This window comes from Rattus norvegicus, chromosome 2, assembly GCF_036323735.1.
Source record: "Rattus norvegicus strain BN/NHsdMcwi chromosome 2, GRCr8, whole genome shotgun sequence".
Classification (NCBI taxonomy): Eukaryota; Metazoa; Chordata; class Mammalia; order Rodentia; family Muridae; genus Rattus; species Rattus norvegicus.
Window position 1 is genome coordinate 150102360 of NC_086020.1, and position 24230 is coordinate 150126589.

The 24230-nt window shown below is 37.7% G+C and overlaps 1 pseudogene; it reads right to left on the minus strand.

The window, feature by feature from the left end:
• Positions 1–10920: 10920 nt before the first annotated feature.
• Positions 10921–23922, minus strand: Fis1-ps1 (fission, mitochondrial 1, pseudogene 1; annotated as a pseudogene).
• Positions 23923–24230: the final 308 nt, after the last annotated feature.

The window sequence follows — 24230 nt, forward strand, 5'->3', positions numbered from 1 at the left end:
AGGCTGATGAGAAATGCAGTAACTGTAGAGAAATGTTGGTGCAGATCCAGTCAAAGGTTCTTGGACTACTTTAGCTCCCTTCATAGCCATCCACTGCTCACCCCGGTGTCTGACCTAACGTAATTGTAAGTATTGAATGAAAGACTTTAAGATATAGTAACTAAAGACACCAGTAATTTCCACCACCAACCCCTGAACTAAGGGATCATTAGACAGCATCTGAGATTTGTAGCTGAGGTTTCTCCAAGTTCATACAACACCCCCTGCCCTTGATGGTACTGATGCAACCAATGTATTTTAAAATGGGTTTGACTTATGATTTCCTTCGTTCTGATACTGTTAAAACTATGACGCTAATTCTGTGTTGGACCATAGAATTTAGAGTAACTTAAATCCATGTTCACAAGCTATAGTCACTGAGAATCAGCTCAAAGATAAAGAAACTCTCATTCTCTTTTAGGTAAAAACTATGTATTCTGGGGAGTCTTTTTTTTTATTTTTGTTTTGTGTGTGTGCGTGATACTTTTATTGTTATTTACACTGTCAAAGCATTTTTTTTGACAACACAGCAAACAACAGACTAGCAAAAAGCATCAAAAAGAGAAGCTGGTGAATACAATCTCCACTAAGCCTTTGGAAAGCTACATATATCCCTGATAATGTGGGAGTGGGGCTTGTGAATACTTTTCATCACAGCAAGTGTGCAGAGGAAAGACCTGCAGAACACTACAAGATCTGCCCTACAGCCAACTTCGAAGTTCAAAGCAGAAAGAAAATGACACAGCTGCATTAAAGACTAACACATTCACGGAGTCCATTGTGAGAGTCTAGGTCTAACTGGTTCCAGGCCTTTAACCTCTGTTCAATGACTAGCTGGCAATTAAACCAAGCGAGCAGAAACTTCTGTGACCACATACAACAGAATACAGATGGTACAAAACGAGTTCAGAGTGTTTCTAAGCAAACAGTAACAGAGAAAACAAACTCTTGGAAGATGAAAGAATCTGATTAAAAGTTGCCAAATTAAGTTACTCTTCAAAATACCCAGTTTCTTTGTTTTTTAAGAAAAAGTTATGAGACATGCAATGGAACAAAACTGTTTGACCCAGACCCAGAGGTAAGAAACAATCAGAAGTTATGGCACTCTTCAACTTTCAGTGGCGTCATGTTATAAGTTGAAAATATGTCAAAAATGTATTTAAGTCACTAAACTAGTGTAGCTGATCATCAGAGCTTACCTTAAACATACTCAGAACACTTAAAGTAACCCACAGTTGGGTGACATATAGCCAATGCCTGTATTACAAGAAAGTAGTATGATTATCTATTGAATGAATGCTATCCTGAAAGCCTATGACTATATTACTGTAACTAAAATTGGATATTTTATTTATTTGCCTTCCAAATGTTATCCCATTTCCAGGTTTCCCCTCCGCAAACCCTGTTTCCCATCCCCCGGCCCTCTGCTTCTATGTGGTTGCTCCCCCACTCACCCACCCACTCCCAGCTCACCACCGTGGCATTCCCTTACACTGGGGTATTGAGCCTTCAGAGGACCAAGGGTCTCTACTCCCATTGATGTCCAGCAATGCCATCCTCTGCTACATATGCAGCTGGAGTCATGGGTTCCTCCATGTGTATTCTTTTGTTGGTGGTTTAGTCCCTGGGAGCTCTAGGGGTTCTGGTTGTTGATTCTGCTGCTCTTCCTATGGAGTTAGAAACTCCTTCAGCTCCTTCAGTCCTTTCTCTAACTCTTCCATTTGGGGTCCCTGTGCTCAGTTCAATGGTTGTCAAGCTGTTTCTTAGTCACTATTGTCTTACTATTTTATCAACTCCAAAATATCTTGGCTAAAGCATTTGAATATGTCTTTAAAACTTTCTCTCAAATGCCATTCATACGTGAACTCTATGTGGTTTCTTCCAATTCTGCAGTAAGTCTTTGGGTAGGGTTTAGAGTGATGAACCTGTCCAAAGATCTCAAACCACTTTAACAGATTCAAGGGCTTCAAAAACCTAAAAACCCCTTGGCCTGAAGAGCATGCTTTGGATAAGAAACACACTGTTTGACCTTAGACCATTGATTGACTGTGTGTGGTTGTTTCCAGAAGCAAATACACATCTTCATGAGGATACAGGTGATTGATATGCTGTGGAAGCCCAGAATCACAGTATAAAATCAGAAGAATTTCAAAAAGAGTCATCTTACCTACAGTATTCTCTTGCTTTTAGAATGGAGCAATTCAAAGCCATCTTTAAAGACTGTAGATGTCATCTAAGCTTTCATGTTATGGAAATAATAAAGCAGGAACAGGTAAATGTCACATTTTTCAAAAGATCTGATTCTCTCCAAGTGCTAAATTATTAAAAGGATTTCATTTGAACCCGGTAACATTTTGACCCGAAAGCAGCACGACAAAACCTTTGAATGCCTTCAGACTTAAAACCAACTCAGACTATTGATGAATTTGTGTGTGCTGTAACATATTCCCCAAGAAGAATCTTGCTTCCTCAATATTAACTGCTTCTCTTGGCAGGTATTTCTCATCTACAGTTGTCCTACGAGGTCTTTATTAAAAACCTCAGTACCTTCAATAACCGCTCTTGCTTCCTCCCCACCAATCTTTGTATTATGGAAAGTGTGCTGCCGTTTGAAGCATTGAAACCATGTATGATGTTATCAATATTAGTATTTATGTAGTCACTCTGTTCTAGTGCATTCAAAACACTTCTTGCCATAGCCTGGATTATCACTAAAATAAGTAATATTCATTATCTCTCTGGCTTTCCATTCACATGGCAAAGTATTTTGTTTTCCTCATCATCCATTGGTCCAGCTCTTCTCACTGTGATGACAGTAGAACTGACACAAATAATTTCTTTGCATCACTGATTCACTTCTCAGTCTTTATACACAGCTTCTTATATTGTGGGCTATAAATTCCAGGTGGGGTTACATGTGCACTGATAAATCTTGGCTAAATTAGGGGCTGGGGCAAGGGCACAAAAATTGGTCACAATAAGAACGTAGTTTAAAATCAAACCCCTAAGTGTGATGAATCTCATATTTTCAGCAGTGCTCACCCAAGCTGCATCCCAAAGCTTCACTGAAGCCGGGACTCTGCCCTGCACGCATGGTGGCCTCACACCATGAACACCAAAGCCCTGCCTAAAGCAGCACAGTTCCGCTTCTAAAGGGCTAGCACAGATCATGCTGCTAAAGGGCTAGCACAAATCATGCTGCTAAAGGACTAGCACAAATCATGCTTCTTTTACAATAGATAGCAAGTCTTCTGCCCTTATGGAGAGTAGCAATAAAATTACAGAAAAAGAAGACAATATTATCCTACTATCATTCTTCAGTGTGTGTCAATCTAGTGTTTATTCATGTTGTATTCTGTTAAAGTGTTGGGTTTGTAATTACTGTTTGAGAACTTGAGAAGAAAAGCACACTGACTTTCCCCTGGTTCGTATCATTGCCCACTGTACTCCTCCACATCCTCTGTATTGTTGACATCTTTCTTTCTTTACTGTGGTGTTTTTATTTGGTTTTTGTATGGTTTGCTTTGGTTTTTATTTTAGAATTGATAAAACATCATTTATTTATTATTATTATTATTAAATAAATTCTACAGGCTGTATTAGAGTTCACCCTTGTTACTGTATGCTTTGTAGATGTTGACAAACTCATACTGGCATGTATTCCTTGTTACGATATAGTATGAGGTAGGTTCACTACTAGAAATGTCAAGTTCCAGCAAATCATCCCTTGTTCACTCCATTCCTCCCCTTGGAGTCACTGGCAAACACTGCTTTTCCATAATTGGGCCATTTCCTGACTACACCAGAGGTGATGTCACACAAGACCTGACCTTCACAGACTTGCTGCCACCTGCATGGTGATATGTAGGGTGGTTCTTACGTGTCTTTCCATACTTTGGTTGCCTTCTGTTTTTCCTTCTTAAGTAATGATCTGCTTTGGAAAGACCTGTGACTATTTCCTTATTCATTCCCTTGTAGAAGGGTACCTTGATTGCATCTTTGCATTAATCATTATGAATAACTGTGCAAAGAGAAAGTGCAACTTGAGTTGCTCACTTGAGTTTCATCAAAAATCCTTCAGTGGTTTGGCTTCAGATTACATAGAGCAGCCAACCATATCTGAAATGGTTATAAACATGCTTCTGCCATTTTTCTCTAACTACATATTTATGCAAAACAGTGTTCTCAGGAATCATAATTAGAAAATCAAAATATTAATCAACTGAAAAATGTCCAATGTACCCTGTGTCTTGCAGTATCAAATATTTATCCAGGATTTATTACTTCATGTAAAAGAAAATGAGCACAATAAAGCTTTCTTAGACAGAGTCATAAAAGGTAAGAGTTTAAGCAGCCTTACTTCAGGTTGTTGAAGACTGTGAATTGTAAAGTTCTAACTAGCATATGATGGGTGCTCTTGACTTGATGCCTTCATGGTGAGCAATTATCTTGAGTTTCATCTCAAGAGTAATTACCTCCTACGTTTCCTTCCCACTCAAAGTAGGAAACGGATGATCATGGTGGGAAGTGAGGATACAGTACACAGTATCCCCAAGAGTAATATTACAAAGTGTGGGATGCTCACAGCCATGCTTGCTTGGCTAACTGTGCACTCTGGCTGCCAAGCAGCATCAGGTAACATTGTACATCAGATTGCTAGCCCAGGAAAAGATCAATAGTTAAAGTGCCGTTTTCATTTAATGCATCATTGGGATATATTAAGAGTCATAATTTGGGAACCATCCATAACTATTTCTAAGACAATTCATAAAGCTGACAAAATTCTCAGAATTACCTTGTGATTAAATGCACTCATTCCTACATGTATACATTAAAGAAATGATTTTGTCAACCAAACCTAGCTCATAGTAGTGTCACATCCGTGTCACTCCTCTACCCTCCTCCTTCCTGCCCAAGCAGTTGGCCTTATGATCTTTATTATAACCTATAAGTAGCAAGATACACTCTGACACAATTCTAGATTACCTTTAGGCAGGTAAGAAGGATGAATATTTACAAAATAGAAAATCCAGTGAAGGGTCATAGAAATGACAATACCACAACCCTGCCAGCACTTAGCTCTTTTACCTTAGTACGGAATTAGCAATTGAAAATACAAAGGCACATCTTCACACAATATGAAGAAACGTTCCCCTAACAATGGAGCATGCACACAAGTAGGATGTGCTGAAATGGTCTAGCAGTACTCTGCCACATGTAGACAGCGTCTGGCAAACAGCACCTAGAGCAACTGTCCCTGCAGACACCAGTTTTAGGACAGTCCGAAGCAGAAATGTAGCCAAAGACTTAGGTGGTTTGATGGCAACAGTCACAGTGGCAGTGACTGCCCAACAACCGCTGTTTCTTAGGTGATAAAATCGGCAGGATATTAAGGAATGATGTCCAATACTTAAAAAAACTGTTTATTATGGGCCAAGAATGTGGCAGATCAGGTAAGGGCAAGACCTAAGAACCTGAGCTTGACACCCAGGGGCACTTGGTATAAGAAGAAGGCTCACTCTCACCCCTCCACACATACAGCATCACACACACACACACACACACACACACACACAAACACACACATGTGCACTAATGTGCATGCATGAGCACAAATAAGTAAATAAATGCAATTTATAATTTAAAGCAAGACTACTCAACCTTACAAAGTCAATATACAATTTCTATAAGCTTAAAAATAAATATAGAATTGAAGATTGTGACATTTGATGAAAAAAAAAACTATTTGATTATTATACAACACTTCTAACCAAGTCTTAGTGAAATAGACAGTTCTAACTTAGTCTTTCATTGTAATTGGAGGCAATAATAAAGCATACCAATTTTTTCCAGTAAGTAGAAATCATGAAGTTTCCTGTATAACTTCAATAACTTTCTGAAAACACCAGAGAAAATATTGAAATCGTGTTTTAAAGTTAAAGTCTAACTTCAAAAACTTGTTTTATTTGAAGAATGAGTTTTCTAGAAAAAACTATGAACAATCAGATGTGCATGCATTAAAACATTTTTTACATAGTTTAGCAGATATTTACCTTAATAGTATTAAAGACTGTAAAACACTCCACTCTCAAGACACTTGTGCCCACTGGGTCTTACTCTGTACCTAAGCTCCCTTAAAACTCATGATCCTCCTGCCTCTACCTCCTACGAACTGGGACTCCCGGCATGCAGTGCCACACTCAGCAAGAAAGATCTTAAATAACATTACCAAAAATGGTTCGTGATTTGCATCTGTAATTGATGCTGCTTTCAAGGCAACAAATTAACAATGCTACTTCCAGACATTGTTTAAACACAATGATGTCCTGAGTAGCTGTTCAGCTCATAAGAAAAAATTAAAAATGGCACATGAGATTATAGCAATACAAAAACATGACACAGCAAAGTAATTATCAACAAAGTGAAAAAGCAGCCGGAATTGGACATAGGGTTAATATCTAGGATATATAAGAAACTAAACTATTAAAAAAAACTTTAAAAAATCCAGATAATATAATTTAAAATAGGCAAAAGACCTATATTAATAACTGCTTGCTATCATTTGCCTCCAAGGAAAAGTAAATAAAAGCCACTATGAGATTGCATTCTAGCCCAGTTACGATGGCTATTACAGTGCTGGGGGAAGAGAATAAAGAAATCCAATGTACTACTAGTGGGGATGTAAATTAGCACCACTCTCTGCAATAAATTATGACTCCTCAAATAAACTAAAAATAAATTTGCTCTATCACCCAGCTATCCCATTTCTGGATAAAAACTCAAGGGGCACAAAAACCAATGAGTTGTCTGGAAGCCATGTTTGTGGCGGCAGTGTTCACCAGAGCCAAGCTACAGAATTTGCTTACGTGTCCATATAAAAACATGTGACACAAGTGTACATAATGTTTGTATGGGCATACCTATTATATAGTGTAGCATTCTTCAGCCATAAGAAAGAATAAAACCCTACCATTTGTCACAAGGTAGATGGATGTAGATGTGCGTATTTTAAAGAGTAAAGCAGACACACAAAAGACAAGCTCAGCATGTTCTCTCACATGTAGAAGTGAAAATATGTGACTTAAAAGCAGGATAATCCCTGTGAGAGACAGGAGAGTGGTGGAAAAAGAGTAATTGAGTTTGATTAATACCACACACATACTGAGAACTATACAACTTCTTTAATACATGTAGTTCAAACATCAGTAAACACTAATAAATGAAAGAAGCTTGTGAAGGATATAAGTGTTTTGATCTGATATATCACAAAAAAAGTAAACCCCCAAAAAACAATGTTAATCAAGATATAGTATTATTGAGCATTTTCATGTATGAATTACACAAAATTAGGACACCAAAAACAGTATTTCCTGCTATTTGCATTGTGTCCATGTTTGGAGGATGTTGCCAACTCCTGCCTCACCAATCACAGGAACACCAGCTGCTGCACTCAGGAATCAGGACCACACCTACATTTTGTAAGTAGTTGAATAGTTTCAAAGGGAAAAGTTTTACATTTTAGTTTTACATATGTAGCATCTGCTGTTTGCTCTTCTGAACAAAGCACGTCAAATGTTCTTTTTTTTTTCCCCACTAAGTCCTGAAAAACATGTCACCCTTTCTGATTTCTCCTGTCAGGGAGGAAGAGGGAGTGAGTGGGAAGGCTGAGCCTGCTATGTATCTTCCTCCTTAGCTTCCCTCAGCCATAGCATCACCCTTCCATTTTCATTACTTTTGGGACCTGGTACTAACAGAAAGTTTGAAGCTTCCCACCTACTCCAGCTACACATCAAAGAAAGATCAAATGAAGCACAAAACAGTGAAATGGACGATCTCACTTTTTGGTCAGTCCTGCGACTCTCAACACTGTAGTGGCTTCTTTGTATCATCATGATGACATTACGTGCGATTATGTATTTATATGTGATTTATATGTCCTAGTTAGCATTTCTGTTGCTATGAAGAGACACTATCATGGCAGCAAATCTCATAAAGGGAAACATTTAATTGGGGGCTGGCTTACAACTCAGTTTAGTCCACTGTCATCATGCAGGCAGACATAGTATTTGAAAAGTAGCTCAAAGTTCCACATCTAGATGAAAGGGTAGCAGAAAGAAAGAGTGTGACACTGGGCCTGGCTTGAGCATGTGAAATTTGAAAGCCTGGGACACACTTCCACCCACAAAGCCACAACTATTTCAATGAGGTCACACCTCTAAAAGTGCCCCTGCCTATGGTCCTATGGGCCATTTTCATTCAAACCACCACTGTGATACATGATGTGATTCACCTAGTAACTGTGATTGTAAATGAGGTAGTGTATGTTTAAAGCTTTTATATAACATGTGGCGTGACATATTTAAGAATTATATATGACCTGCTACAATATGTTCAAAGTTTACATAAGTCATTTTTTCTATAACTCAAACTGGAAATATTATCTTACTCTAAAGCATAAGAAATGGGGAGAGGACAGTAGATAAATGTCTGAATATAAACAAATCTTTATTTCTCCATTTAAGTGATATTTCCTGAACTTCAAGCCATCACTATCATTAGTCCTATCTTAGAAGGCAATTTACAGAACATGATTTCAGCCTGAGTCTTCTGTTCCTCAATGGTCTCACCTGGATGCAATCAAGGGTAGACTATTGGGCCCCTTCCCTGCCACTCTTAATGCAATATCTTCTCTACTATCTCCACAATCTCCAATGAATCAAAACAAAAGTTATTACCGCTCAGTGTCAGTGTCGGGAAGTCATGGTGTTTGCCTTTAATCCCAGCACTCAGGAGGAAAAAGGCAGGTAAATCTCTCAGTTCAAGGACAGCCAAGAGTGCATGGAAAAAAAACTGTCTCAAAAAAGAAAAAAAATATTGCTTTTGAAATTAATGTTTATTGAATGAATTTGTTGATTGATCCAGATCATCCTGTGCTTCAAATATGTCTTAGCTGGGAGAGAAAGTTGCCTATATAGACATGATGGATTCTAACATTTTAGGTGGTGTGGGTGAGTAGGTCAGTGGGATATGACTCAGTCAGAAAAGTGATTGACACCCAAGGATGAGGACCTGAGTTCAGTCCCCAAAACCTACAAGGACTGGAGAGATGCTTAGCTGCTAAGGGCACACAGTGGCTGTTCTTATGAAGGTCCTGGGTTCAACTCCAAGTACTCACATGGTAACTCACAACAATCTGTAACTCCAGATACAGAAGATTTGATGTTCTCTTCTGGTCCCAGTGGGCAATAAGTACACACCGTGGATCACAAATCTATACAGAGGCAAAACATCTATGTTCAAAAAAATAATAAAATAATAATATTTTAAAAGCCAGATACAGCAGTATTCATATATAATCTCAGTTTGATTCTGCAGAGACAAGAGAATGCCTGAGATGTCCTGGCTAGTCAGTCTAGCTCAATTAACAAAGACCAAGTTCAATAAGAGATGTTGTCTCAAAGAAAGTAAACTGGAGAGTAGCAGAGAAAGACAGTGCTAACCTCTGGCCTCCACATGCAAATGCAGAAAATAACATGCTTGTGAGTGCGTGTGTGCATGTATGTGTGCACATATACAGACACACACAGCAAGAGATAGATAGATAGATAGATAGATAGATAGATAGATAGATAGATAGATAGATAGATAGATAGATAGATAGATAGATGGAGAGAGAGAGGGAGAGAATAATGTAACATAACAGACAAATTGTCTACTAGTGTTCATCAGACATATTGTTTATGGCTTTTAGTATGTGGGGGAATTTTCTTGTTGACCTATAGAATTTGTCTGCCAGAAATACCAATAACTTTTATTCGATGAAACAATCCCAAGCATCAATGCTTCCCAGCATGAACTCAGTCTTATATGTAGCAAGTTGTTGAAAGCCACCCTTGCTTCTTAAATTCTCTTTAAGTTGATCTCAATCTCATTAGTTCAAGGATCCAATGAAGCCCTTCTCACGTATCCATTCTGTACTTTACTGAGAGTCTTGATATTTCCTTTTCAAAATTATACTTTGGCATAACTTAACTCTCTTTGCCTGAGGCTGTTTATCCACAAAATGTAGGCTAAGAGACCTACTTTGCTGATTTGTGAAGATTAAGAGTCATGGCGTGTGAGTCACTTTACACAGAACTATAAGGTTGTGCCTGTGTAGCTAATCAGGTGTTTCATGCTTAGGACTAGGAGTGTGCTTGGTCGTACATCACTGCCTGCCTGAGTACAATAGACCTTACACATTTGCCTATGATGACTTTTATGCTTCTACAATCACAGTCTGAATCCTGGTTGACTCTATTCTAATTATACACCTCCTACCTCATGGAAATAATGTGCAGTGGGAACTACATGTAAGAAGCCAGCTAGGTGACCTTTACCACTGAAAGCTCTCCAGTGGTTGTCTCCAGTAGGCTCTAGCAGATGTAGGCTCTTAAACATCTCCAATAGTATCAACTAAGTGAGTTGAAAGCAAAAGATAAGAAAATCTTCCCAAGAAGCTATGCAGTAATGTTCCATATTTAAAACTGTAAAGTTTTCAAGATGGAAAAATGTTAACATCAAAGACATTACGTTCAATAAAAGATGTGCTAAAGCAAAATATTTTATAGACTATTTTCTTTTTGTTGTTGTTTTTTGGGGGGAGGGGTTGGTTTGGTTTTTCCCAAGCCATAGCCTAATTTTGTTTACACTCATTCCAAAGCATGACTTAGGGTTAATAACAGGTGCCAGGGGATGGGAGATTGAGGTTCTTGGAGAGTATAGAGGTGGACAGCAAAGGTTGCAGAAGAAAAGGGAAGGTGATGGTGAGAATGGGCAGGATCATCTTTTATTGTCCCCCAGGATCCCAGATGCCCGGGGACAGAGTAGATGAGGCTGCCTTCAGGATTTGAACTTAGACACTGCCAGTCCAATGAGTCCAGCCAGGCCCACCACACCCAGGGTCATGCCACCAATAATGGCCATGCCTACCAGTCTATCTTTCTTCATAGGCTGATCAATGAGATATTCCAGCTCCTTCCTCTGGTTGTTCTGGGGCTCAATCTACAACAGTCCTCGCACATACTTTAGAGCCTTCTCACATTTGTTGAGTCAGTAGTTGTTCATCCCAGGTAGAAGACATAATCGTGCTGTTCCTTTGTACTACCTTGAACAACAGCTCCTCCAGCATCATGATGCTTCTACAGACGTCAACACTGTATTTGCTTCACACCAGGAACCAGGCACATCCAAACTCTGTGCTCTAGGACACAGAGACAGTTGCCTGCTCAGACTGAAATCTCCTTTCAAAATCTTTCAGATCTTCCACAGACACCATCTTGGTCAACACAGCCTCTATGCTTGCAGCCCCTGTAAGACTCACACTAAGCTCTGTTTCTACTGGGCCACATCTCCATGGTACAGTAATAGGGATAGAGAGCTAAACTGTATTCTTTACTGTGTTGGTCTCTCTCCATGAGAACATTCAAAACTAGAGTTCTCAGACATTTGAATTTATAGTCTTTCCATTTTGCCAACAAAATATGTACATCAAATAAAAAGGATTCCCAAGTTCACTTTCAGTGTTTAAGTGCTTCTGAGAAGTTAAATAATTCTGATTCATTCTCTCTACATGACAGCAAAACTACTATTACAGGAAACCCATGTGAGCACTGTGATTTCTCAAACCTTTAAAAGGTACCATTAAAAGAAGACTCTATCCCCATACTCATTACCTGCAGTTTCTGAGAAATACAAGCATTGGGTTGATTAGCAGAAACCTAGCAAAGACACAGAGTTAAATGATATCATCTGAGCTCCTACATAAAGTATCCTAACTTCTAACACGGTTATTTACATGAGTAACCTGGAAGAAAATCCCAAGAAAGGAATAAAAACTGTGCTTAAAATGGAATCCTCCTTCAGCCATATAATGGATGCTTTGGTGCTTTATCTCCCAGTCCTTTGAATATGCACTCAGTCCGAAGGACCCATCTTCCACCCCCGCCTTTCTAGTGAACACCATTCCCTCTAGAAGGACATTAACTCTCACAGGAAGAATGCCCATGTTCCCAGATCCTCCTCATGAGACCACTGGGAAACACTCCATGATCTGAGACTTTCCCTTCAGGACCAACCCAATCCTCTATGCCCAGTCCTGGCATTCCAGTTCCTGAACTTATCATATGGGGAAAAAAGTCGTTCTTCCTATACCTAAACAAGTAATAACTTAAAGATTTGCCATTTCATCCTTATTAGGTATAACGTTTCTCTTTGTATTAGAATGGCTTTATCTGATATTTTATTATGGAAATTTCAAGCACATGGAAAGATAATTCACGTAATTATGTAATTTTCATCTATGCAACCTACTAACCATCATCAGTCCATCTTCTTTTACACTTTATTTAAAATTGAATTGCAGCTATTAGAATATTTCTCTTTGAGTACTTCAGTATAAATTAGATACCACTGGACAAAAGCCCCAAAGAAATTGTATTAATTTTATTAAAGACAAACTTTATATACAATAAAATATATATATTTAAACTATATCATCAATGATTTTTGAAAAATACATGTACTTTCATAGCAAAAACTTATAACATAAAAGCAATTGATCCACTTGGCTTATTGACTTTTAATTATCTGTCAATTCACAAGCTAATGTAATGTTTTTTAATTTATATGCCTTATTTATACACAATTCTCATGTTTTCAGAATTAATTTGCTTATTTTAATTTATTTAGATTTCCTCTTGAATTAGGGTGGATGCTTTGTTGTAAGGTTCAGTTCGCCATGGTAAAAACAATACAGAAATGTATTTCCCCATTTTATTTTGTTTGGTTTTTACATCAAACAACATCTGATGTATATATGTATGTGTACACATATGTGTATATGTACATATTATATATGGTACATATATAAATATAATATATTCTTAAAATTTCGCTATAATCACCAGGAAATTTTCAGTTTATTATCTTAGGTTTAATACATAGTTAAAAACAAAAATTTTAAATTTATTTTCTTCTGTTTATATTTACATTTCCTTTTCTTGAGAAAATAGTAATTCTTTTATCTGACTCTTTTATAATCAGAATTCTCTGAATATAGTAAATGTCCCTTCTCCTATGAAGGTGGTTTTAGCTATTTATCTTAAAAATTGTTCTTTCACCTCAATATTATGTTGGAAAAAAGCCATTTTTATTCCTGCCATATAATGGTTACTTCCTCAGCCTCACTAATTACTTATGTAGCTGTACTTTATCTCCATTTAACTAGCTTTGGACCTATTTGTAAAGTTTTGTTTTCCATGTTGAAGCAGGAAGAAATTCATATTTAATGTTCATTGTATGCAATTTTATTCATATAGCACATTTCAAATTTATATAGACATGTTAACTAGGTGTCAACACTATAGTCACTATACAAGCATACCGGATGACTCTTTCTTTGAATATCCTCATTTATAAGAGAACTTAAAGTCTTAGAAAAATTAAACCAAGAGTGTATCAGAATTGAAATTAAAAATTTCATGATATCTGCCCAGGTTTGTGTGATTCCAACACCTGAATTCTTTCTACCTTCATAGATGGCATCATTAGAACCCTTAGAGGAAAGAAGGCACATGTTATACACAATAGTCCCTCCAAAGTCATGGGGGATTCCATAAACCCTCATAGCTACTGTTACTCAAACTGTTTTATAAAATGGAATTGTATACATTCCTCACCCAACTCCTTGCATACTTTAACACCTCTAGATTATTTATAATTAAACCAAAATAGTGTACATAGTTGTAATACTGTATTGCTTGAGTATTAGCTAGGAAAAAAGGCTATGCTTTTGTAATACAGACTGATTTTTTTTTTTTTGGTATTTTCAACCCACAGTTGGTTGAATGCATTAGACACCAACAGCTGGCTATATCACACATAGGAAACATGTATAAAACATATTCCCACAAGCAAGCATTGATTCTAGATATTTGAGATGCATAATGAGGAATATAGACATGTTGTTTTCTACTTCATAAAAATACAAGTATTTTATAAATTTCAGATGCAAAGAATGTACCTAAAGAATGGTTATTTTGCTTTGGTGGTTCCTCTTGCCATAGAGAAATTCTTTGTCATTCACAAACCAATTACATTAAGAAAGACAATTACTTCACATTGTGTTTTAACCCCTTTTTAAAACTCACTGGAGATGGAGAGTAATTTGTTCCTAGTTTCTGTATAATAATCCCTTAGGCTTCAATTTTTCCTTAGTAGACATTTTTTCTTGGATAAATAACCATAATTTTTAAAAAACTATAACTCCTTCGTTTTAAAAAAGTTTTCTAAAAATGTCGTTGCCATTATGCCTAGAAAGAAAGGCAATGTGTATGTTGTCCACATCCTTCCAAAGGGGTTGATTGTTAGTTATGTGGGTGCTGAACAGGAAAACAACAAAGATTGAAGATGATCACTTATGCTATTTATACATCACTCATGCCTCCTGAATCTTCAGGCTGAGGAATAAGATACTAAATTTTTTAATTTCTTCAAAACTAATTATTTTCAAGGAAAATATGAGAAAATGTGTAAACAGCAAAAGAATTTGAAGTATTTTTAGTATTTTGTGCATAGTGCATTTATTCTTATTCTAAAAGTTAGAAAATGCATTGGATGACATAGAAATACATAAAGTGAACCCCTAATATCTGTGATAACCCAATGTATGTTGTGATAAAGATAGCTCATCAAAACTTTTCATAGGGGTATGAAGAAATCTCTGAGAAGTTGAGAGTTTGCTAATCTCTCAAAGGACATATGTTCAACTATAGCACTCACACTAAATACCATCAGAAACTCTAACTCTAGGGGAATTCATTCACTCTCTTAACCTCCTTCAGGAACACACACACACACACACACACACACACACACACACACACACACCTTTTCTTTTATCTTATTTTATTTATTTGGTTGGTTCTTGGTTGGTTGGTTTTGGTTTTTCAAGACATGTGCGTGCGTGCGTGCGTGCGTGCGTGCGTGCGTGCGTGCGTGCGTGTCTGTGTCTGTGTGTGTGTGTCTGTCTGTCTGTCTGTCTGTCTGTCCTTGGCTGCCCTAGAACTATCTCTGTAGACCATATTGGCCTCAAATCCTCACAGATTTACCTTCCTCTGCCACCCAAGTCCTGGGAGGAAAGGCACGTCACACTATTGCCCAGCTACACACAATCTCGCTAAGATAAATCTTTTTAAAGGAGTTCTTCCTTCTTTGAAATAATGAATTCTGAATGATTGGCATTATTAGCAATCCTGCAATAATGACAAATCTAATTACATGATGGCAGACGAGAATATGAAAGGATTTGTTAAAATTGAGTTACATCATGAAAAAAGTATATGAAATATAAAATGATATATATTGAGTATAAAAACCATAATAAACATGCTAAAAAGAATAAAATCTATAAATGTCTAAATATATAATAACAAGAGGTCTTAAGTATCAAGAGTATTACTGGGATCAAGAATTGTCATATAAGTGGCAAACATTAGCTCATTTAATTTGTGCAGCATCCTATCAAATGGGATGTTCTAATTTAGTTTAAATGTTTAACAAAAAACTAAGGTAAAGGAGGTTATTCTAAAGGTCATTCCCAAGATTTATAGCACATTTTGAATTCTAAGAAAGGTAGGCTGATCCCAAGTATTTGAATTTTTATTAGTAGAACAAATGGTCTATTATCAAAAGCTGATTTAATCAAGTACTGAACTGTTGAATCTACCTAATCTTCAAAACCAAACTTTCTTACAGGTTCAATGAAATGAATTTTAGTTACAACCTGCTCTCTTGCCCCAGTCACAGGTGTGATTGAGAGCACAACCCTGTGGGTGGATTTTACAAGAGGGTCTTCTGTCAGATATGCACGTCAGCTTGGATCAGAATGTTCTGGTAAGCATGTGTGTCTGCTAGACTGCTCTTTCCTTCATACGCTCCAGCTGCACTGTTCTTGCTTTGACCTCATCCTTGTTCCACTGTCTTCTTCCTTTCACAGCCTTCTAATAACTGGACAGCTTCTGCTTCTACCAGCAGAGAACAAATCCCTCCGAGAGCAGACTCTTTCCTCCTCCCTAAACTTTACTTAAAATATTGCTTTATTTATTTTATATTCACCCCACTCCAACTTTTCCTGGATCCTTCTTTCCACAATCTTCTCCAAATTCCTAAGTCTAACTAGCACTGCCCATGTGTGCATGGGTTTGAGCCAGTCAGTGGAACATGGTCACTATACTAGAGGCCATATCTCTAAAGAAAACTGATTGTGGGTACTGAGAAGACGGTTCAGTGTTTAAAGTGCTGAGAAGGACTTTGGGACTGCAGTTGGGATCCCCAGAACACAGATAAAAGATGGATGTGTGTCCTGGCCCTCCTGAAAAAACAGCTTCAGAAAGCAGAAATAGGTGATAACCAGAGCAAACTGGTTAGAGAAACTCGTCATATGAGGGTGCTCTATGTGTGTTGGAGCAACCCTGCCTGAGTAAATAAAGTGGGAGAACATTCTAGGATGACCTCTCACATCATCCTTGGGCCTCAGCATTTATATGCACACAAATACTCATGCACCAACACAAACATGCATACACACAAATCACAGACATGCAAAAAAGGAAAAGAAGTATAGTTATTTAACACTAACAGTCATCAACTATCAATATGTCCTCAACTGGGGGTGGAGCTCTTTCCTTTTTATTATTGTGTCACCCAGCATGCATATCTGCCATGTTTCCCAACAGGCAGCTGCCAGTGGAGGGTGTCTCCTGGCAAGTGTTTACCTGGGCCACAGAGCAGTGCAAAGAGCCTTAGTCAGCATGAAAGATCAGCCACTGGGAACATTGGTGAATGTTAAGGTTGAAGCTAAATAAAAAGTCCAAATACCTTGCTACTTTGGCCAGAGGGAAGACAGGAAGCTGAGAGTAGGTAGGGCATGGAAGACAGCACGCAGAGGGAAAGGGGGCTAAGATTCAGGGGTGTCAAAGAAAATTGTGAGTTTTGCATATTGCATATTTCACACTATTCTAATAATAAAATCCTTTCAAAATAAAATAATTAATAAATAAAAATAAAATAATAATAAAATAATCTATCACATCTCATCACAAAAGTGTTTAATTATACAACTTATTTTAAGACTCTTTCCAAAAAGTATGTATAAAATGGAAAACTGTGACAAAATGCCGATACAAAAGCACAGACTTTTTATCTTTATTAACTTGGGTGTTTCTTATTTACATTTCGATTGTTATTCCCCTTCCCGGTTTCCAGGCCAACATCCCCCTAACCCCTCCCCCTCCTCTTATACATGGGCTTCCCCTCCCCATCATCCCCCCATTACCTCCCTCCCCCCAACAATCTCGTTCACTGGGGGTCCATCCTTGGCAGGACCCAGGGCTTCCCCTTCCACTGGTGCTCTTACTAGGATATTCATTGCTACCTATGAGGTCAGAGTCCAGGGTCAGTCCATGTGTAGTCTTTAGGTAGTGGCTTAGTCCCTGGAAGCTCTGGTTGCTTGGCATTGTTGTTCATATGGGGTCTCGAGCCCCTTCAAGCTCTTCCAGTTTTTTCTCTGATTCCTTCAACGGGGGTCCTGTTCTCAGTTCAGTGGTTTGCTGCTGGCATTCACTTATGTATTTGCTGTATTCTGGTTGTGTCTCTCAGGAGAGGTCTACATCCGGTTCCTGTCAGCCTGCCCTTCTTTGCTTCATCCATCTTACCTAGTTTGGTGGCTGAATATGTATGGGCCACATGTGGGGCAGGCTCTGAATGGGTGTTCCTTCAGCCTCTGTTGCCTCTCTATTCCCTGCCAAGGGTATTCTTGTTCCCCTTTTAAAGAAGGAGTGAAGCATTTGCATTTTGGTCATCCTTCTTGAGTTTCATGTGTTCTGTGCAGCTAGGGTAATTCAAGCATTTGGGCTAATAGCCACTTATCAATGAAAGCACGGACATTTTAAAGCTGTTTCAGAAAGCAAAATCATGTTGTATGCCTTTAGATGAAGTCAAAAAACCTGGGTTCAACTTTGAAGAGAAAATACAGTTTATAAACACATAAAAATTTCTATAGCAACAGTTTCAAAATTCATTACTGGGTGGTAGTAATTTAAATCTTTAATCTTTTAGGTTTTCTTGCAGTATAAAGATCTTTGTGTAAATGTTTTCCTTGACTTTTAGATATTTAACTTTCAGAAGCTTATTTATTGTATGAAATAGAACAGAGAACTCTGTGTGGCATATTCAAGACTAAGAAATAATACTACCTTAGCCAATGGGACTTCCACCAGCGGATATCTGGAACATCTGAACATTTTCCCTCTGGGGATGGGACAAAAGGTGCTACTCTAGTGGCACCTGGTGAATGACCAGGGATGCTTCTAGGGATCCCATGATGGACAGGATAGCCCCTTAAAGGTTCATCTTGTTCAACATGTAAATAGTGCTGATGTTGAGAAAACCCTCTTAAGAACTACTATATCCATGATTTAATACAACATGTGATCCATTGTGGACATCGATGAATGCTGTGTGGCTCACATCTATTCAGGAATCTGAATAGAAGCCATCTAAGGCCCCTGATAAGCTCAAGGGCTTCAGAATCTTCCTCTAGACTTTTAAGAAAGACAAAGAAAGAACCTTTAAAGAAATGTATTCCAGAAGTTTTGGGCTGACCCCGGGAGCAATGTATAGCCCATTCATCTATATTTTGTTGCCACAGAAAGTCAGAGATCAGTATTTGATGCCAAGAAAGACCAAGGAATGGAGTCTGGCAGTGCTTTCAAAAACTACAAATCTATTTGCTGAATATCATGCAGCCTTTACCCCTGTGTCTTAGATATTGTTGCATCCAACAAAATATTTTTGTGGGCAGGTAATAAAGGCAAGCTGATTAATATAATAGAACACCATCTCCTTTGAAATAGGATTAGAAGAATTTAAAACCAACATTCAATACACAGGCATCTACAAACTGCATTGGGGCATAGCTCAGCATAATGAAATTTTCTAAGTGGATGACTAGCTTTTTAAGCACCACCTTCTAAAACACAGGCATTTATGTTGCTTCACAATTATCTCATATTTCTCAACCCATCACGTATGTTTATTAACATATGATTTTTTTCTAACTCAGTTTTAAAGTAGTTTGTAAATTTTTAATCTCTTAAATTAATAAAACTCACATATTTATTCAAAAAAATAAAATCATTGTTCTTAAAAAATCATGTAATAGTTTATGAAATCAAACAGTATACAGCATTCTTATGAGGAAAATATACAAAACAGCAGCCATGACCGGATGATACTAGTATTTTGATCTTTTTGTTTCTTTAAATGAGTGTCTTAAGAAGGAATTCCATGCTTCAAAACAGTGGAGGTGAAGGTACCTAACTTAAAAGTGATATTACGTTCTATCACAAATGTCTGAAATTCAGTTTTCCTGGTTCAAGTGAATTCCTGAAAAGAGAGAGATAAATGCCCAGAACTACCATTAGATAATTCAATCAGTAGACAACCATCTTGCTGGTGACCTCTATTGACACCCTTCTGAAAATAATGAATGGATTTAGGTTAGCAATAGAAAGCCTACTGCTTAAACCAGTTTCAATAGCAAGACTTTCTTTCTCCTTACTTGAAAGCCAAAGTTCCCCTCACTAATAGTATGCCCAGGAGCTTATCAGCAGGACCTGTAGGACAGCAGAGGAGAATGCAGCTATAGTGAAATGATGCACCACACGGCAAAGATGATGAAAATGCAGGGCGCCTCCTAAAACTCCCCATCCCACTCTTAGAAGGATGGAAGGTTAGAAAATCCAAATTTCAAACAGCAATTCAGGTAATCCATGCTATTATGCTATCTAGTAGCCCTTTATGGATAATTTATTACTGGGAAACTTGGCTTTAGAACATCAGTATTACAAAAAGCTACGGTCTTCACATCTAGACTATTTACAGAAGAATTAGACAAATAAGCCAATTGTATTCCAGCGGAAATATTATATGCCACTCAGAGTCTATATACAATCTTCGCCTATGGCTTTTGACATTAGTAATGTCAGAAATAGTCATGATAGAAGTTGCTTTGTTCAAAGAATTTCATTAAAATACAATAGAATTATTTCTAGACATAAATGTATGGTTTCCTGAAGGAACTGAACATATCTTAATTAGGTAGTACATCCCACTGTACCTCAAGAAAATGCCCCATGAGTCACAGAGAGATATATAATCTCCTACACTGAATATGTTTTAAAGGTATAATAGTTACATACTCTTGCTAATTTGTATGAGTATTCTGAAACTCATAGGATAATCATACATGTTTGGTTTCCATCTAAATTTGGCTGAAATCTCATTGATATAAAGATTATATATTTATGTCAGTTAACATTTGGAATCAGATATATTGGCTTATGATAATGACTCTAAGCTTCATTAGCTGAGTAGCCTCAAGCAAGTCACACAACAATTCTATATTTTTCTAATGGTCTATTTTTTAAAAGGCTATAAAAGTATCTACTTTGCAAAGATGAAATAAACATTATAAGTAACATTCTAAAAACAGACATATCATGAAATAACTCCCCAGGAAATACTGATCTGACCATGGTTACTCTCATTCTGTGTCCTCTCTCAAACAGCATTCAACAGAAAAAGCAGTGTGAAAATATTTGCTGATAAAATCTGTCATAATATCTGAGTAAGAGAATAATAATAATCCAGTTAGAAGTAAAATAGCAATTAAGTCTTCTTCATTTTTTTCTGTAAATGGTTCCAAATATATGATAAGCATTGGTTTAAAAAATGGCTGGCACAAAATAACTGGCATGCATTGTCAATCTACACAAGACAAGGCTTTATAAGTGGCACTAGCCCATAGCTCGAACTCATCAAACCACATTTGACACAGCCATCCTGTGTACCACACTGTACTAGTGACTGGGGAGGAAAGCAGACATGGTTTTGGGTTACTCACAGTGTATTAATAATTAGGATTTTTAAAGATAATGGATTTTATATAAAACACAAAATCTCAAAGTTGACCAAGAACAAGCAGAAAGAAAGAAACAGTGGTTAATAGTCAAGTTATCTCAAAGCGCAGCCAGGACTACTCCATCAAAACCTTGAACAGACACAATAGCAAAGTAAGAAATTTAAAACATATTGGCTAATAAGATACTTTGTAGATTCCTGATGGCTTGATGAATCAAACCTACACAAAATTCTAAACTGAAAACCTAGAGGATGTGTTAAGGGAATATGGTTTAAATAAAATTATAAACATATATCATTTTACCTAGACCCTTATGTTCTGACATGTACTTGTTGGAAACAAGTAAAAGAAACTTATTCTGAGTATTACCATTTAATTTTCAAACTCTATTTAATCACAAGGGGAAACTAAATTCAAGGTCCTAGGCTCTAGTGGAACTAGGGACTTCCCAATAACTTAACAGCTTCTGTTGTAAGGAAACAGTTGTCTGAGTCCAGATATCTCAGGGACAATTTGTTAGAAAACAGATGTCTAAGTCCAGACATCTTTAGGACAGTGTCTCTATCTTGCTGGCAGAGCCAAAGAAGTTCATGTTCCCAGGCCCAGGCACCAACTCCTATCCTGATTTATGGAAACTCCCTTATTCAACCCCTTATGTCAAACTATGATTGAACAATGCTATAGACCATTCTACTCCCCCTTCCTTCTATGATTTTATCCTTTAAATATGCTATACAATGTTCCTTCAGAGTTGTAGTTCAGCTCCCAATTCTATTCTTTCTCAGTGATGGATCAGTGATGGCTTAATTACAGTAAATGCTTGTAATTTGCATTGACTTGGTGTTGAGTTATTGGATGTATGTTGATTTTAAGCAGTTACTCCACGATAGTAATCACCCTTATTACCCTGCACAGAACGAAATATTTCACTGTACACTCTGCCCGGGGAAGGGGGAAAGCTTCTCTAAGCCAAGCACAGCTCTTCCCTCCAAATGAAGTGATTCTCTGTGAAGAACAAGAGCAGCGTCCAGAAGCTAACTTCATAACCTCCTTGTATCCTGGAATCCAAAAACCCCTGCCTGAGTTATAAATGCATGAACACTTGTTCCAAAGTGCCTGTTGCCTCATTAGGAAGTCAAGAGTGAAAAGAATTTATTTTGTTTGTGGCTGGAAATGTAATTGTCATGGGTCTTTAAACACAGGAAAGTTTCCTAGCTTTGCTTTTCTTAAGAATTTAAAGGGCTGCCAATTGTTTCCATAATGTAGCAACTTGCAAAGTGTTGAAGGGTATACTTTTATGTTTAGTTCACAAATAAAGAACATTTTAAGATTTTATAACCAGTTGTGGTGGGAGGGAGAATCTGTTTTCTCCAAGAATAAGCCCTCCTGATAGGTTTCCTGATCCTAAGTGGACAGCCTTAAACACCTGAACACACAGGCAATACACCACACAAACTGGACTCTGTAGAATGTGTGTGTGTGTGTGTGTGTGTGATTGTGTGTGTGTGTCTGTGTGTGTGTGTCTGTGTGTGTGTCTATGTGTGTGTCTGTGTGTGTGTGTCTGTGTGTGTGTGTCTGTGTGTGTGTCTGTGTGTGTGTGTGATTGTGTGTGTGTGTCTGTGTGTGTGTCTGTGTGTGTGTCTGTGTGTGTGTGTCTCTGTGTGTGTGTGATTGTGTGTGTGTGTCTGTGTGTGTGTGTCTGTGTGTGTGTGTGTGTGTGTGTGTGTAAAACAAAGACATTAAAACAAAGAGGTTATGAATTTGAGAAGGTGGGGACATAAAAGGACAGAAGTTGGAGAGGAAGTAGAGGAGATGGATATGATATAAACACAGTATAGTACAGTCATATATGAAATCCTCAAAACTAAAATAATTTTAAAGAAAAATATACTGTAAAAATGCAAACTATAGGCCAGTATTTCTTTCAGACTCATTTCTTTTTTTTTTTTTTGGTTCTTTTTTTCGGAGCTGGGGACCGAACCCAGGGCCTTGCGCATCCTAGGCAAGCGCTCTACCACTGAGCTAAATCCCCAACCCCCAGACTCATTTCTAATAGACAATAATGAACTGCCAGTATACAAAAAGGACTCTGATGAATAATTTAAAACAAAGTTACATTGAGTATCTTTTCCTGAAAACTCCTGACACATGTTTATATCTGAAGTCCAGAGTCATTCTAAGTAAATGAACCATTTAACCCAGTAGTTACCCCCAAAAATGCTATAACCTTATAGTCTATGCATTAGGTTATATGATGTTTTAAATTTATAGTCATGAGTTCTCATTCCATTTTCTAGCCTAAAATCTTTCTAAAAAGAAAAAAAGATGAATATATGAAATTGCAATAACCCACTCAATCAGGAAAACTTTTGAAGCCACATTCAGACCACAAGCCGGATGACCAGATGAGAACACTGAATCTACAGTACCGCGGCACTCTGACAGACACCTGATTTCCACACACACTGAATTTTTCGGCTCTCTCAAAGGGTACATTATTCCATCAGCGTTAGTGCCATTTACATTTACATCTCTCCCATTGGCTCCATCAGACAGGGACGAATGAGATCCGGAACACCTGGAATTAGCCGAGGAGAAAAGAGGTCACCAACCTAGGGGAAAGGATAAACAAGGACATGATTTCTAAACCTAAATTCTGTCCCCCATGTCTGACATCCAAGCAGAGACATAGAAGAATGAACGAGTTTCCAAGGCAAGTGTGAGTTTCCCAGTAGAATGTGTTTACAAGGTCCTTCCTGAAGTTTATAAAATAATGCATGTGTTATGATGCAGTCACGATGCAGTAATGCAGCGAGCCCACTGTGTTGTTCACTACCTCCGTTTCCAGTGCTGTAGCCCATGGTGCCTTCCTGCTGAGATTTGAGGGTAATGCTAGTCCTTGACCAATGTGAACAGTACCACAATACTTGTACTGTGAACTCATCCAGATGGCTCGCTTTTTATGAACTGTCCACTAATGCCACCTTACTGAGCTTTGACTACCTTAGACTTGGAATAGACCAAGGTGAAAAATGTCATATGCTTCATTCAATGCATAAAATTTCAGAAGCATCAGACGAGACAAATTTTAAAGTGCGTTTCGACTTGGGTTCTGCTGAGTCATTATTTCTTTCCATACAAAAATATCACAAAGGTTTGAACTCCATAC